General features: G+C 39.4%; 1 long non-coding RNA gene and 1 other non-coding gene across 2 annotated transcripts; both read right to left on the bottom strand.

Annotated features, from left to right (window-relative positions):
- Positions 1-3655: 3655 nt before the first annotated feature.
- On the bottom strand, positions 3656-3761 carry LOC128892721 (U6 spliceosomal RNA). Its single transcript, XR_008461156.1, has one exon. It is a non-coding gene; the product is annotated as a U6 spliceosomal RNA (small nuclear RNA).
- Positions 3762-4650: 889 nt separating this feature from the next.
- On the bottom strand, positions 4651-6804 carry LOC128892720 (uncharacterized). The gene is made up of 4 exons (XR_008461155.1): positions 6726-6804; positions 5824-5956; positions 5631-5727; positions 4651-5531 (listed from the first exon to the last, which is right to left on the bottom strand). It is a non-coding gene; the product is annotated as an uncharacterized LOC128892720 (long non-coding RNA).
- Positions 6805-16793: the final 9989 nt, after the last annotated feature.

Genomic DNA, 16793 nt, shown 5'->3' with positions numbered 1-16793 from the left:
CCGGACAGGGGACACGAAGGTTAACATCGTAAGAAAGCGTAAAATTTGTACAGGGGATGTGGTCGAAAGACGTCGCGGGTTGAAAGAGCAAGAGACGCCTCGTACAAGACGCTAAAGCAACCAACGGCAGCAGCAGCAGCAGCAACCGCGACGTCGGTGGTAGTAACACCGTGAGCATCCAGCAGCAGCAGCAGCAGCAGCAGCAGAAGCAGCAGCAGCGTTGGAGGGTAGTGGTGACGACGACAACGACAACGACACCGACAACGGGTGCGACAGGGGTAGTAGTAGGAGCGGGTAGTAGTAGTAACCGTGGAAGAAGACCGAGACAGAGAAAGGGGTAAGAACGGGAGAAAGACGGAGCGAGAGCACGGATGCCTGGAGGAAGGAGGAGGCTGACTGATCGGCAGAGTAGAGGAGAAAGAGCACGCCTGCGCGGAATCCCCGGGCGGGCGCGGGCAGTGCCACTGGAGGCCCGGCGGTTTCAGAGCTTCGCCCGGGACGACGAACCGCAGACGACCCGTACGCAAAACTCGGTCGTAGTTAGCCGCGTCGAAGGTATCCGTCGGGTGGACAGGGGCCAAAACCACGCGACGTCGCTGTGGTACCCCTTTTGGTGAACTTGGTCGCGGTGTTGCATACGCGTCCGGTGTTTTTTTTTTTTCCTTTGCGTGGACGGTAGCTGTCAGTCGTCAGGGATAGTGGCCGAGACACCACGCCGTTGGTAACGCGCGGCGCACGTCAGGGAGGAACGTTCCCGAGACACGTAGTACTCGGTGAACGGGACCGAGAGAAAGATAAAAGTTGTCATCGCCGAAAGGGAGGATAATGTGACCAGTGACCGACACCTGAATCGGGTGGTGTGTCTCCGATTGAAACGTGCGCGACAGCAGGTGGCGAGGTAGGGGACACTCCGGTGTGAGAGAGGTGCTATGCACGAGGTCTGGTAGCACCGTGCCAAAAAGGAGGGTGAACAACGTGATGACGGTGGACCGGGAGTGAGAAGGTGCACCGTGCTCTCGGTGTGCTCGTCCCTCTCTCTGAGATGTCAGTGGACATTCCGTCGAAGGCAACCGCGTCGTCGTTCCCGTCGTCGTCGTCGTCGTCGTCGTCAACGTCTTCGTCATCATGAGGAGATCCTCTTACGTCAACTACTACGTCCTGTGCCTCGTGTGCTGGATTCTCCTAGGCATCACCGGTAAGACCAATCGAATCCGCCGCGCGGACATATGTTTCCCACCTGCCGCGTGCGGCTGTCGGGGGATGATCGTTCATCGATCTATCGTCCCGCGGGAAAGTGCAGCAGGGACGTGTGTATACGTGGTGACTGGTTTTCCAACGGCTAAGGCGTGAAACCGGTGGATTTTCGGTAACCGTTCGGAGCGAGACTCGCGTGCTCCGCGGCTGACCGTCAACTCGCTTTTCTACGATGAAGACCTGCGGGGGATGCTAGTGACGTGACAAAAGGGAGGCACGGGGGAGGCGGGGCTGTGGATACTTGTACCGCGGATGGATCGATCAGATTTTGGGGTGTAACTGTGCGTACGTGAATTTCCACGCGTTCGAATCCGTTGGATCCATACGACTCCGATTTCGGAGCGTTCCGACGTCGGGAGTTTCAGCTGATCGCTGACGATTCGCGATCGATACCGTGGATCCAGATACGCTGGACGGAAAAAGGAGGACTGCTGGGTGGGATGATATTTCACCAACAGTGGGGGAGGGGGTTTACTGCCTCTGGACCCCCGGTCCAGGGCCGTATCGCTGGCCTTGTTTGCCGCGCCATCGGTATTGTATTAGGTTGTTAGGAAAATAATGTCGGTTTTCTCACGCGGCACCCATTTTTCGAGCTTCTTTGACTTCCCTAGCTGTCTCAGGTGGTCAATAATTGTTGGCTGCCAGACACCCGACTCCTGTGCGAGTTGTCGAACCGTTGTTCGTGGATCAGCTTCGACCAGTACCTTCAATTGGTCGTCGTCGACGTGAGAAGGGTGTCCGAGATCATCTTCGACTTCCAAATTTTTTTAGCCAACGCTGGATCGCGCGTTCATTTACGCATTCTTCTCCGAATGCACCGCAGTTGCAGCTTTATGACCCAGTTTATATTCACATATGAATATTACACGAACTTAGTATGCATTGCGAAGTAAATAACTCGAAGGTGAGCACAAATTAACAGTAAAAAAAGAAAAGCGTACCTATCAACATGCAGCGCGACATCTGCACTGTAAGATGATATTGGAACGTAAATGGAATAAAGTGAGCTGTTATTCCAAAACCAAGCGTCAACGTTCGAAAGTTCGAAAACCGACATTAATTTCTTGCCAAGCTAATATTTTCCCCCGTTCACTTATTCGTCGGTTCTTTTCTCCGTCCTTGCCGGGTCACCGTGTCGACTCGATGATTCTGTCATCGATGGACGCGAGGGGGATGAAACTGTAGGGTAGCGTGTTCTCTCATCTTCGCACTGACGTCGTTCAGGGACGTGTCTATCGATTTCATCTCTCTCTCGTTGTTTCGCGATGATACGGTTACCTTTTTCGAACTCCTCCGATAGGGTTCTCCATGTCCGTCCACGACGCTCGAGGTAACCAACACCGGAGAGTCGCCCTTGTTTCGATCCCGCGGCACGTTTCGACTACGAACTTTCGAGACTTAATTATATCGTTCGAAACGACTCCCCGACGCTATTCAGTTTTATCCCCACGACCCGTTAACGGTGGTTCGCGGCTATCAAAAGTGTAGAGATAAAGGTTCCGCGCTTAAACAGCTCGCAGCGCGATATCCGATGCAATTACCGAGATCTCGCTGGAACGAGACATCAATTTCGTAGCTTATATAACTCCCGTGGAAATACTTGTTGGGTGCACGCCGCGAGCGTGGCAATTACTCTCTCCCTCGGCCGTGCAACTTTCTGCTGATTCAATCGAGGCTACGTTAAGTCACGGATCGCCAACCGCGACATGTTTTATCGCAATCATCTCCCAGGACACCATTCCCTTTCGATAACCGGGGGGCTGCCCGGAGCCCTTATCCCTTTGCCGATAATTTCTCCTTTCCGTCGGAGAGGTCTCAGGATACCCCACCGTGTAAGAACCGATCTCGTGGCGAGGATTTATCGAGTAACCAAGATCGTGGGTTCTCCATCCGTGATCGTACCATTGGATGACTTAGTCGAACAGCGAAGCAACCGTAGGGATTAATTAACTTCGCCAGTGCGCGACTATTTCCTTTTTTCCTTTTCTTTCCTTTTATTTTAACCCTCAGAAGCCTGATTTTCCTAATTAAATTTAAAAAGATATCAATGCATTTATTATTTGAACAATTTTGACAGCTGAAGTTTTTTCAATTCGATTTAAAAATCCGGTATTAAATTTGAAACCGAGGGCATTTAGGGCTTAAGTGTGAAACCATTTGCAATAGTCATTACACTAATAAATCTTCTTAACGTAGGTACAAAGTTTTCTTTATCACATTAACTGGCAGACTAATATCCGTGAAAATTGCTACGAGGCTAAAATTTAGTGCTTATTTTCCCGACCTCTTTAGAATTCACCAATCCTATCCAAATTAATTTTCTTCGACGCCTTACTTTCATTAATTTATTTATTCCTCAGTGAAAATCCTTGTCACCTATATGTATAATACCGTTTTTCGTAGAAATGTGAAACGCTCCACGGTTTTGCGTGTCATCCTCGCGCAGGGACCACGCTAATCTTCTCTGTGTCGTTCCAATTTTAGTATATGCACCGCCGATGCAGTACGACTATTTTCCTATCGATCCCGCGTGGCGGGTTACGGGTAAACGTTTCGAGGTGCAAAGTAGGCATCAACGTGTTGTCAATCGAGTCGTTCATTATCCGTGTCAGTCGCTTTGTAAAGACTTCCCATTCGTCGGGGTACCAGGGCCGCTGTTATCGAGCGTTTCCATGCGGGAGACGGTAAAATACACACGGGTCCCTGCCAAACCGCGAACTAAACGACACTCGTAGAACTTTCGACGGAGCGCAAACCGATGCCATTAGCGCAACTAACGTACGCTACGGTAATTTTGTTAAATAATTTACCGAATTCTGGCGCACCGATTCTGGTCGAAACCCCCGTCTACCCTTCCCTTCCCTCCCTTCCTAGCCTCCCGCCCCCTGGTCTGTCGTCGCCCCTTTCGCGGAGGGGCACGCTCTTAATTGATATCAACTACGCGGCCGGCCGCGCATTCGGATGCGCAACGCCGAAAACAATTTCTGCATCGACGCGATGCATTATGCACTTTACAGCCGTAACATAATCGCGGTGCCAGGCCGCTGATTATACCGCACGGTGATTAACCAACCGACGTAGTTACCCTAGAATGGAGATTTCGGCGTTCAGGCGACCACCACTTACGGAAAATCGCTTCCACGGATGCGGGGGAGGATCCGAGTGTCTTGACTTGTATCGCGGCCAATTGGTTAACGAAGTTACCGTCTTCCCACCGCGGCTGGTTGCGGAGTCTGCAACCCTTTTTCTAGTCTGGCAGCTCCGGACCGATGATCCCTCGACCCCCCCGACTCTCGACTTTTCAATTTTTAAGTAGACAGCCGCGGATACGTACACTGCCGGTCAAAAGTATGCGAACACTTACCATTTTTAACGAATCTGTGTATATAAGTTTTCGTTACGTGATTTTAAGTGGAAAATGTTGTACCAAGTTTGGTGAACAATAGCTTCGTTGGGTAGTTTGATTATTTAAATTCGTGAAATAACTAGAAATGTATGTGTTTACCCTGGATTATATTCCTTTATCGTCGAAAGGTTTCGAAAACACTCATGGTAATTATTAAAAAAAGGTGTGGAATGATATTAAAACGTGAACAATAAAGTAATTAATAGCCTAAAGATATAATTACTTGTAATATGTAATGAATTATTGATCAAATATATTTTGATTTTGGGAGAAAATGGAATACATAAAATTTCGTTTGATTTCATTTGGATGATTTCGTTGGATTTCGTAACTTTTTTAGATAGTTACTAGAGTTAAGAAAATATCAACATAATTTTGAGGGACAGTGTACGTTATACTGTAAAATGATGAGAGAATGAGAAGAGAGTTTTAAAAGACGAGGTTTTTCGGACCGCGTCTAGCGTTGACATGTGTATTTGCACTAAAAATTTTAATTAACTAAATGTCACAGGAAGTAAAACTGGAACTTCGAAGCGAGTTATTTGAAATTCGAGAATATGAAGTGCTTGTTACATTCATGAGAATATGAAACAGTCTCAGGCATCACGTAATTTATTATATCGACCAGGAATAAAAAAACAAAACACACTAGAACCCATTGTAGGTCGCAGTGCTATATAAACTCTATAGCAAATATTGCAGTATATTGAACCTCATGCAGTACGTGATTATTCTTCTTGAGAAGTTAGGTCAGTTATCTTGCAGGACAGGTGGTAGAAAGATATCGTCTAAACATGATATCGTTTGTCAGGTAGCAACTATACAATAGACAATTTTTGATTCGAATGAAGGTATTCCATTCATACCTTTGCTGTACCAAAAATAAAAACAAGAAAATTTTCTACGAATAAGGTGTAATGTCCTTGTCGTATACTCAATACTTTGCACGTAAACGGCGCATAAAATTCACCTCATAATGAATCTTAATGGTCTCCTGGAACGATTTTCACCTTCTCAATTGATTTTTATCGCACTCATTTCCTTCGTTGAGAGACATCGTATGTTTCCTACAAACGAGCACGACTAATAGAACTGTCCTTAAACTTTTAAATTACAATTTTATTTCGTTTATCGACATCCATTTTTCTTCTCGTTTAACCTACTCTCCGTAATATGCAAATCAATGCGTGCATTTCCTGACGTCACCTCGTGAAATAATAGACTAAATGCATTTCCACTGTCGGTCGTATATTACAGATTCCACAACGAGAAATGTTTCGAATAATGTTTTCGATTCTACAACGAGAATTATTAGAAATAGAATTTTTAATTTCATAACTAAACAATATTAACGGAATCTATATATGGGTGACAGTGCTTTTTATTGAAGAACTAAAAAAATTAATATGGTAAGTTAAATGTCAAATGAAATGAATTTGTATAAAATACTTGAATTTCGGTGAAGTTACAAAAATAAATATCACAATAAATGTTTGATTATGTAGTTTCCAATAATCGGTAAAATAAAACGCGTTCAAAGTTACAGTTACAAAAGACTTGGATGTATTTCTATCATCTATAATGGATACTCTAACACGAATACTCTAACAAAGCAACCCAGCGAATATTTGAATAAATTCAATGCGCATATTGTTCCCTCCGCAAATATTTCTTTGAAGGTGAAACATTTTTAGTTTTTGCGAGCCGAACGGAATATTTAATATACTTCGTGTAACGTTTACTAATGAATTTCCTGTCATCCTCGGTAAAAAGTGAGTCGAAAATAATATATCTCTTTCGTTTAACTTCAACGAATATTTTCATCGTTCTCGAGGGGACGAATCGATAAACTTAAAAATACCGAGTTGCTCGATTAAACTACCTCAATTTGGAAACGACTATTGAACGTGAGTAATCGACACTTCTGTCAATTACGGATAACGTTTAGATTCGTGCGATTCGGTTAAGTGGCTTTGATTCAGACAGTCTTGAACTGAATTTATCACGTCTCATCATCGCGAGGAATGATTAATAAGAAAAAGAGAATCAATGAATTAATACTTACATTCGTCTCCAGAACTCAGAAGATTCAATCAACTTCTTTTAATATTGAGGCGAAGCAATATATCCAAGAATATTCCTCGAGAAGTCGTAAACCTGTCAATATAAATATAGATCTATAGAAATAAGCCATAGATACGAAAATATATTTACATATATTTCGACTTTATTTACAAAGTCGTTGATATTTAACTATTACAAAAGTGCGTCAAGTGTCGATCATTAGGTGATCGCATCAATTATTAGCACGTTCACATTGTTTCTCAAAATATTTAGACCAGTTTCTGAAAAAGATTTATTCACCTATTGTTAGCAAACGTTGTCTAGAGAAAGAGGTTCGTTAGCTTCTCCAAAATGTCAAAAGGAGTTCGTGGATAAAAAAAAAAGTTAGAAAGCACTGTAATAGGGTGTCCCAGAAAACATTGCGCATTTTAGACGCTATGCTTGCTGGTTATTTGTGAACCGTTTATCGAAATGAAGCACCTATATGTATTAATACGTTGTTGAAAAGGTCTCTTTGTGCCGACTACGAAAATGTGCCTTGCATTTGTCTGCTTTTTTCATTGTTCGTTTCGTTTATGTTCAGAATGAGTTCTGAAAAGAAAATAATCAAAATTTAGGAGCTCTTGCGCCATCGCCAAAGAGAGAAACTTACGATTCTTTAATTAAGACTGCATTCACCCAGGGAACATAGTTGAGACTTTCATTATGTAAATTTATACATTCATAAATAATACTCGTGGTACTCGTAGACACACGAAATGAGAAAGTAATATAAAAATTATGTAATTTAAATTAATAAAACAAATTAAAAGAAGAAAGTCTCTAATGTTAATATTTCAAATATATTTAAATTTATTAAAATTTGTAGATATAAAATCCTTTGTCGAGTCTTCCTCTGTTATTAGTATTACATGTACTTGCAAAGTATTATCACGTGATTGTCGAGTAACAGTATAAAGTTTGTATCTAGGCTATGTACATCCTACTACACATGTAGCATAGAAGTATCGATTAAATTACTAATCATATAGCCACGACAACTATGGACATTAAATAGATTTATAGATGATACAGTAAATATCTCCAGTACTCTACATACTGTCATTAGTAATTTATGTTTGTTTTCCTTTTTAGATTCCATATCAATTGCTCTAAAACCAACGAATATATAATATTCAATCTATAACTCTGATTGTTAGTCGCAAATACACTAACTTAAATATGGAATGAACAGTAATATATTCATATGTAAAAGAAAATAGTGTTTTGGTGAATGAAAAATAATAAAATAACAACTAGAATGTTTGAAGGAAACATGGAATTAAAAACATAGAAATCTGCTCGAGTTGGACTGCGAGTAGCGACATCAATTTATTTTGCTTTCACAAGCTTCTGCACCGATATTAATAATTATTGTAATACAGTGGAGAGGAATCTTTCAAGCCATGTTAATATGTAAGAGAAGTGAAGGAGATCGCGGAAAACGTACGGAGAGTAATGTATTTATTCCCAAAGAAATCGAGTTGTCGACGAAATAAATCACTCTCCACATATTTCCCGCAGTTCTCTTTACTTGCTCTTACATATTAAAACTTTGCCAACCGCGCAATTTTCTTGAACCGCGCGCAGTGAGATGACTTAACTTAAACTTCACCAACTTCCGCAATACGGGGATTAATAATATGAAATTTTAAATGATACTCATCGTGCCTCTGTGGAACTATTTGAACGGGAACTTCCCGGAATTTTCGAGCTATATTCAACTCGTAATTGGTAGAAAAATATTCAGCAAAATCTTATTGATTTCTTCTTCTTTAATGCAAAAGAGCAAAAGAATTACAAAAGAATTTTTCATTGCTTCGTCGTTGCTTTCAGTGAATTCAAAGTTACAATTGCTCTTACTGAAACAATGATGTTAATCATATCAAGTGGATTCCATTTAAAATAATTCCTGCTAAATTCCAGATACACTCGACAAATTGATATACATTCATATTTCGAAACCAAAAATGTACACATCATACAATGTACACATAAAACGTTTTCCAAAATCGATATTAAAATGTCCATAAACTAAGCAAGAATAAAAACGGTTTCTAAACTAATAATTACTCCCCGAGCCGCGCTCGATTAAACGAAAATGGTACGATATCCATGAAAAGCTCGGATCTCGGAACCGCGCGATGGGAAGTAGTCGAACGTAAATGTTTGATGAACTGGTAAGACAGAAAATCGTGTTAGTCCCGCAAGGGGACGCGAAGAAAAGCGATCTTCGGGGGACGTTGCGAGGGGCCGGCGAGGGCGGGGTGTCTGAAAATCCAGATTTATGTCTGAGTTTAGTGACCGATGACGTCGTAAAATTACATCGAACGCTCGTACGTGTCGTTCTAATAAAGCGGGATGGAAAAGCGCGCCCCTGCCGAGGCTCGGCTTTCCGCATCGACCGACGTCGAGTCTTCTGGGAAATATACGTCAGAAGTCCTCTTTTTGTTTCCAAGAAATTTATTTCCACTTTCACCCGCCTCTCCACGGGAATTTGCGATCTCTCTCTCTCTCTCTCTCTCTCTCTATTTTTTTTTTGTTAATTTCACCCCCTCCTTTTGTATTCGAGAGAGCGATTTCAACCGATTGCGCAACGCAGTCCAGCGAAACAGCGTTCCCGTTTACTCGTAATTATTCTCAGTTAATATTCCATGCACGAGCTCTGGTTCCCCTTGCGCTCGAACGCACGATAAGCGTATTAACCATAATCACGGAGGCTTCTGGGGCACCGACAGGGGGCGCGCGCGCGCGCGAGCGAGACAGGAGGGGCAAGAAGCATATTTTGATTACGTAGCAATTAAACTCGTAACTTTATCAATTCGTGATTAGTTTAAATCGAGTTGCGATCCCACCCTATCTCGACTCGGGTTCGAGTTCTGTAAATTGGCCTGTGATTTGGACTTTGTTGATCACGGTGTCGCGTTTAATAGTAAATTACAGGACGATCGGTTTGCAACGCGAAACACCCTGTTACATATTATACTTTGTTTGGGGTTTCGACGTATCGTTTTATGAAATTATCGGTGGAAATTGTTACGATTGGTTTCTCATTGTCGAGACGTGAAAAGTGATTCCTAAATTAATTTGTGAAAGAATGTAGACAGATGTGTGTGTTCGTTTCAAATGAAAACGTAAAGAAAGCTGAAGGAAAATGAAAAAGAACAAGATTCTTACATTGTGTAGAGTGTGTGTTGATTCTCAAAAAATAATCGTAAACAAAATTAATTAGGTTCTTTCGAAAAAAAATTTTCTCATAGAGACCTGTACTTTCAGAGACCTATTAAAATTAATATTCATGTGTTCTAGAGGCCATGACCTAATTAGCCAACACGTAAACGGAATATTTAAATAATGTTTAACACGCTTTACTGCCAATGTTGATCCATTCATTTCAATTTCTATTAATTAAAAATAATGTTTGGATGCGTGGTAGAACGTGAACAGCACTGCTGGACTAAAATTTGTTAAAAGTGCACGAATTATACAGAGAATCCTTTAACAGCTTTAAATGAAAAATCGCAGTTCGTATAAGCTCTGGCGAACCTATTTTTCCGTTACAGTACTGGGAACAATAAATCTCTAGATATAGAGATGGATGGATTTATTGGGCTGGGACGCCAAGTGACCCTTAAGGACCTAAAATAATAACAAGACACAACAGTAATTCAGCTTACACGGTGACAACGGTAACATGAACTTCATAAATCACCCTCAACAGCAATTATGGGATAAATGCTAACCCAATAACAAGAATGGTATTGAATGGTGTGTGAAAACCCATAAATAACACAATTTTGCCCATGGAGATATGAATTACCTAGTTTTCAATTTTCCAGTGGTTATTTGTGTCATTTTGTTAAGACGGATTGTCTGTAAATATTTCTCTATTATTTCTCCATCATTTTTTATGTACTTTATAGTCATCGTCCTTCAAGTATTTTTGTTGAAACTATTTTCCATTGTATTGTCTTATTATTTTTTAATTTTTGCAAATGACCGAGAAATGATCGAAATGAAATTTAGCCTACGATACTCACGAATATATTTATATTAATATTTCTGGGCGTTCAATGTGTAGAAATATGTTTGTCAAACGTTTTTCGAAGTGTGCGATGCTAATAAACAATATCATTTCGCAAACCACAGCTTGCGTACGCTCTGAAAGAATACCACAATTTACGGCTTTGTAGACTTCTATGCACCATTAATCTAATTTGCACGGTGTCTAAAATAAGTAAGACCTTTATTTATAGCACAGGATTACAGAGGGGCGTTTCATGAAATATAGGCGTAACTTCAGAAGTGTATTCAGCGTACGAAAGTGATAAAAAAGTTTACACAAACGTTTGTCCTACCTGGCCTTGTTTCCGAGTTACAGATGTTTTTTCTGTCCCAGTAGTTGTCCGCCTGTCCCCACAGAAAGCGCAGTTAGAAATTATCGACAGATACTGCTCTTATCGTTCGAACGAATTGAACTGCTTCATAGACCATTGTGGATGTATTTACGAATTAATACTTTACGTTCTGGCTCTTTAAATGTTGCTATTCAATATGTTAAATTAACATATAAATGAAATTCACTGAATTGAATAAGTAAAAAAACATAATTATTCTTATCATGAAGCTTGTGGATGGATTTCGAAAATTATATTTTACGTTTGTACTCTTTAAATTTTACAAATAAATTTATTGAAATAAAGTAAACTTGTGTAATATCAACAATAATATGCAATACACATTTTCCCGTTTAGAAGATAAGACATACTTTCATTTAAATTTCAATTCTTTTTCTCTATCCGTGAAAATACGTATTTCCATAAATATTCGCAGTCTAGTTATCAGTTACACTTCACCTAGCAATACTGGGAAAGTATCATTGCGTGATTATAAGCAAAAGTATATAACTAACTTGGTATCTAGGCTAGCGCATTTGAATATCGACTAATTTACCTATCACACCTATAACTGCGAGAACTGTGTACATTAAATGGGGTTGTTGGTGATACAATAAATATATCCAGTACTGTATTTGAGATCTGTGACGACGATTGTACGTGAGTTTCGTTTAATTAATTGTCAAATAAAATTTTTTATGTATTAATCTCGATCCATTTTGTTTTTTCGTTATTGTAATCAACTCAACTCTCACAGTTACAGGTTCTAAAAACGACCCTGGAACGGAAAGTCAAAACGTAAAGTAATTATTTATTTGCGATTGCAATGTTGTTATCCTTCAATTTACTTACGGTTACTGTGCCAACCATGCAGTATATATTATGCACGTAGCATTGATTATAAATAATTAAGTGAAATCAAGTAACCCAACCCACGTTAAAACGGATAATTATTGGAAATTATGTAGATCGGAGAAACGTTTATAAATACTATTACATTTAATCATTTGTATACGTCGGGAGTTATAACATTTAGAATTTACTATATTATCATATCCAGATTTATAAAATAAACGTGTACTTTTCGTTAAAATATTGCGCCATATTGTTACTATTCTAATTGCATCTTTTATAATTTATAAAATCATGAATTTAGGTCCTGTTTATAATTTGATTTGTTCATCACTTAATTTTTGTAAATTGGTACATTCTAGTATTTCCATTTTATCATATGTTATAGAAACTGTTAGTTGTTTATATAACTAACTCGTTATTCCAATATTTAATTTTGTAAAAATTTCAGGTTTACTTTTTTCATTTACTTTTCCACGCGATTTAATTGCCCTTTAATTTTTTAAATTAGAATTATGACATTTCAGTAAAATAAATTTATCGAAGAAATACCAAAACGTTACAGTATAATTAATAGGTGCTCAATAGCAACGAGCATAAATGGTGTTTATTCCTATTGTTGTTGCCATAATGGGTTTATTGCGTAAGCACAACAAAGTGTACGCGTTATGCCAAAGCGTTGTTGCACAACGAGTTTGAAGCTAGGCATAGACAAAGGCTGCTATAAACCTAACATCAATTAAACCGAACCTCGACGCTTGTTCGATGGTAACCAATAGCTAATACAGTAACAGGCGATAACAGGGTTAATTCTGATAGTAATAAACACCATTGGCATCCTATTGTGTCACAGAAGACGTTATATCACCGTTCGTATCGCAATTTGCGACAACAAATTTCTATTAAACCCACCCATATCTAAATAACTTTATACCGTGTATTTGAGTCCAAATTACCTTCACCGTGTATATTAACTTTTTTGACTTCTCTGGACAGTGTAAAATCTGTGACAAGCATAGATATAACCGATAAAAATAAACCGTGAACTTAATTAACTACCGAAACATATCCTGTCACTGAGTACTTCAACGATAAAAAGATTAATACATTCCTATCGCGTGTCACGTACCGAGAATAATAAATTGCATTCTGCATCGTTAAACCAAACGACAGAATACGTGAGTGCTCGATAGCATATTTTCATCTGGTTGATGCGGGAATTTGAAATGGACGTTGACCGTCAGCAAAGTAATTTCAAAAAGAAGACCTTCATGAAAGTAGACAAGTAATATTGCTTCACTTTTTAAATTCGGGATATCAGTAAAACCTATTTTTGTCCCCGACATTTTCCGTGCAAAGTAATTAACCGTTAACAGCGAACTCCAATTGAACTCTGACCCATATTAAAGTTACTTTTGTACGTTGCCCGGGAAGAAAAAAATCGTATCATATCAAATCGTACTTTTATATCGCATTCTCAGTTAAAACATTTCATCAAAAATATTACCGTTATTCGTAACTGAACCGAGTAATTTATATTTCTACTTTTGACGACACAGGACGTCACCGACAAATAACTTCTGTTTCAAAGAATAAAATGTAAGGGAAAACAACGAAAAAATAATTTGCTTTTTGAGAGGTGAAATGAAATTCGTAGAAAGAAGAATTAAAATATAAGCTGCGTGACATCGCAAAATGGACGGCCAGAGATAGAATTTTGATGTAGGGCGTAAATCATAAAATGTACGATACCTCGTTCGTCGGTGCTTCTACAGCAAAATTCTACATGACAGAAGTTGCTGCAAATGAAATTTGAAAAGTTTTCTGTTTCACACAGATTTGTCACGGATTCGATGCTGACTGAAATATCGATTTTTTTTTTTTATATACCTCGAGAGCACTAGTAACAAGGGATTCCTGTTTCTATCTTTATATATCAATAATATTTTCAATGAAAACAGTATAACACTGGATAACCCAGTTGGCTATCTATGAAAAATTTTGAATTTTATAGAATGAGCATTCAGATAGTATTGCATAAAGTGAAGACTAAACTATGTTCCACACAGGTCATTCGAAAATGGACCTCTTTATATTTAATTAAAAACATATACTTCATCAAATAAACGTATATAAAACCCAGCTGTAGTTAAATTGCATACTACACGATGGAAGAAGATTTTTCCTCGCAAATTAAAAACTGTTGGTTTCTAATCCCATGTTTGCTAACACTTTCTTCCCTATTGTGACGAGCAATGGATGTACCTAAAATTAGGACCATCAATTTTAGCACACTCTGTATGCCAGGCAACATAAAGTATCCCAGTAGGGGGTCTGCTAAGCCCCCATCGCGTCCACTCAAGGGTTAAGTATTTTTACACACGGAAAAGATGTCCATGGTACACAGATGTAAAATTAATCACGGGACGCTTCAGACCCCTTCTGTTTACCTTCGAGCGACTACCTCCCATCCCTGAAATTTATGAACGATATCTCGCATTGAAATCGGCCATAAACACCGTATTACATCGGCTAACCGTCTGCTCCCTTTAGCACCCTTTCTCTCCGACTCGTTCTCCCCATCGTCGAACAGTAATCTGGACGGGAAACACCATTCCCAGGAACGTTAACGAGGATAATTTATTTATTCGACGTGCTTGTTGCATCGTGACAAACTAGAGTACACAGCAGGGAAGAGCAAAAAGTACAAACCAAATATACACAGTAGTTGAGCCACGTTAATTGGGAGAGCATTTCACAACGCAACTCTAATCTTCGTCTAACTTAGTTAAAGTTAGTTAAACAACTGAATTTAACTTAACTTGAAAGTAAAACGGATACAGGTTACGATAATACAGGTTAGGGTAAGAGTTGGAGTAAAAATTTGAGCGATACGTGTAATACAAGTAAAATAATCTAAAGAACGTTTCTAATTTAACGAAAGGCGTAAAGTTAAGTAAAGAATACGTCAGATATTCGAGCAAAGAGAGATTTAGACAAACCGTGATAAGTGAGTATAAATTGGATGGAAGTAAATTAAATAAATATATGTAGGAGTCCTAGAATGATGGATCTCGTAAACAAGGCAACAGAGATGGATCTCTATTGAAGTAGAGGAGTCGCACGATCAATCTTAAGGAGGCAGTGGGGAAACAAGGACACGAGTTTTGGTTACTGTGATTAAGAGACGATAATCGAGAGGAAGGACAAGATTTTAGACATCTTTAGCCCACAAGGGTTATCGATTACGATTCAGTAATCAACGAGGGGAACAACTAAAGGTTGATTAAACGTGTGTACACGGCGAGTTAACGTAACCTATCCCGAAAAAAAATATGTAATATGTGAAAATCAGAAAGAACAACGTAGCAAACATGAAACACAAAAAAGGTTTCAATGTTGGATCAGGATTAGAGAACGCAGCGTAAAGAGAGCGAAATCAATTGTGGTAGCGAAGGAAGATAAGTTACGCAGAAGAGAGGAAGAGCCGACAGCCAACAAAGAGGATTTGGAGGGATTAAGTTGCAAAGCATGTAAATTGCGCCACCAGGGAAGCATACGAAAGTCATATATAATTTCAGACTTAGCAGATTTCACGGAGTTAGCATCGGAAGCCCGAACATTTTATGAATTTTATTGTACCTTCCGAAAAATAAATAATTTCTTGATTAATAATAGATTCACGAACCACTTCACGATCGAGTTAATTGAGTTATTGAGTTATTGAGTGTTCGTGAATTTTAAAAAATGTCCACGATCAGCTTAAGAGGGATTGTATACGAGCATGCCATGAAATAGGGGATTAATCGAGCAAGTCTCATTAGCATATATATATATATATATACCTACACCTGAATGTAATTACGTTAGATTGGCGAACCGTTAAGTAAAAGAGGATCAAGAAGGGATCTTTGAGAGATAAGAAGGATCATATAATAGCCGATGAAATTATTAGACTCTTGGAAAAAGGCAGATTTTTTCAGAAGAGGATTTTTTCAGAAGAGGAAGCTACGTTTTAGAATTTTTCTGAAGAATTCTTCTATCAATATAAAAATGCTAAAGATACATCTGTTATTTAACATTAATATTTCTCCTTCTATTCTCCTAAATATCTCTAATCATTTAGCCAACAATTTCAAGTGCAGAACCACTGAATATAAAAAATTGAGAAAATAATCCGATGGAAATCCAAAATTGAATAATTCAACCATCAACAGGTGCGATCAATCGTGTCAAAGGCTTTCAAAAAGCGTACAGAAATAATACAGATATCGTGCGAGCGAATGAAAAGCTTAAAACACGGTATCAGGAATGTGTGGTAAAGCAATTCTAGTACAGTAGAGGTTCGATTGTTGCACGAGATCCTCGTTTATTACAATGGTTTGATATATGGAATGAATGGCCGCTTAGCGATGGGTGGAAGTTGGAGAGGCGGAAGTAATTGGTGGCAGGGACCATAGTGACCGTTTCCCTGCAATAATCAAGGTTCTACTATACCATGACCGCTGCGAAACCCGGCTTGGGAGACCGTCGCAATATCCATGAAGTTAATAAACCTCTGCAGCTGCGAAAAAAGAGCTTTCATGGAAGTTTTGAAAGGGGAGGGAGCTTGAGAAATAGGACGGGGCGAGTTGAAGCAAGAAGCATTAGTTGTTTTGAGGATAGGATAGAGTATAGAGTGTGTTTCTGAGCTGAGAGAAAGATACCGGAAGAAATGGAAAAGTTAAAAATGCGGTGGAGGGAGTGAAGGCAAAAAGGAAAGCAGCGGAGAGCCACGCGGC

This window comes from Hylaeus anthracinus, unplaced genomic scaffold, assembly GCF_026225885.1.
Source record: "Hylaeus anthracinus isolate JK02 unplaced genomic scaffold, UHH_iyHylAnth1.0_haploid 15401, whole genome shotgun sequence".
NCBI lineage: Eukaryota > Metazoa > Arthropoda > Insecta > Hymenoptera > Colletidae > Hylaeus > Hylaeus anthracinus.
Note: the sequence above shows the minus strand (reverse complement) of the source record. Positions and strands in the feature narration are given on the sequence as shown.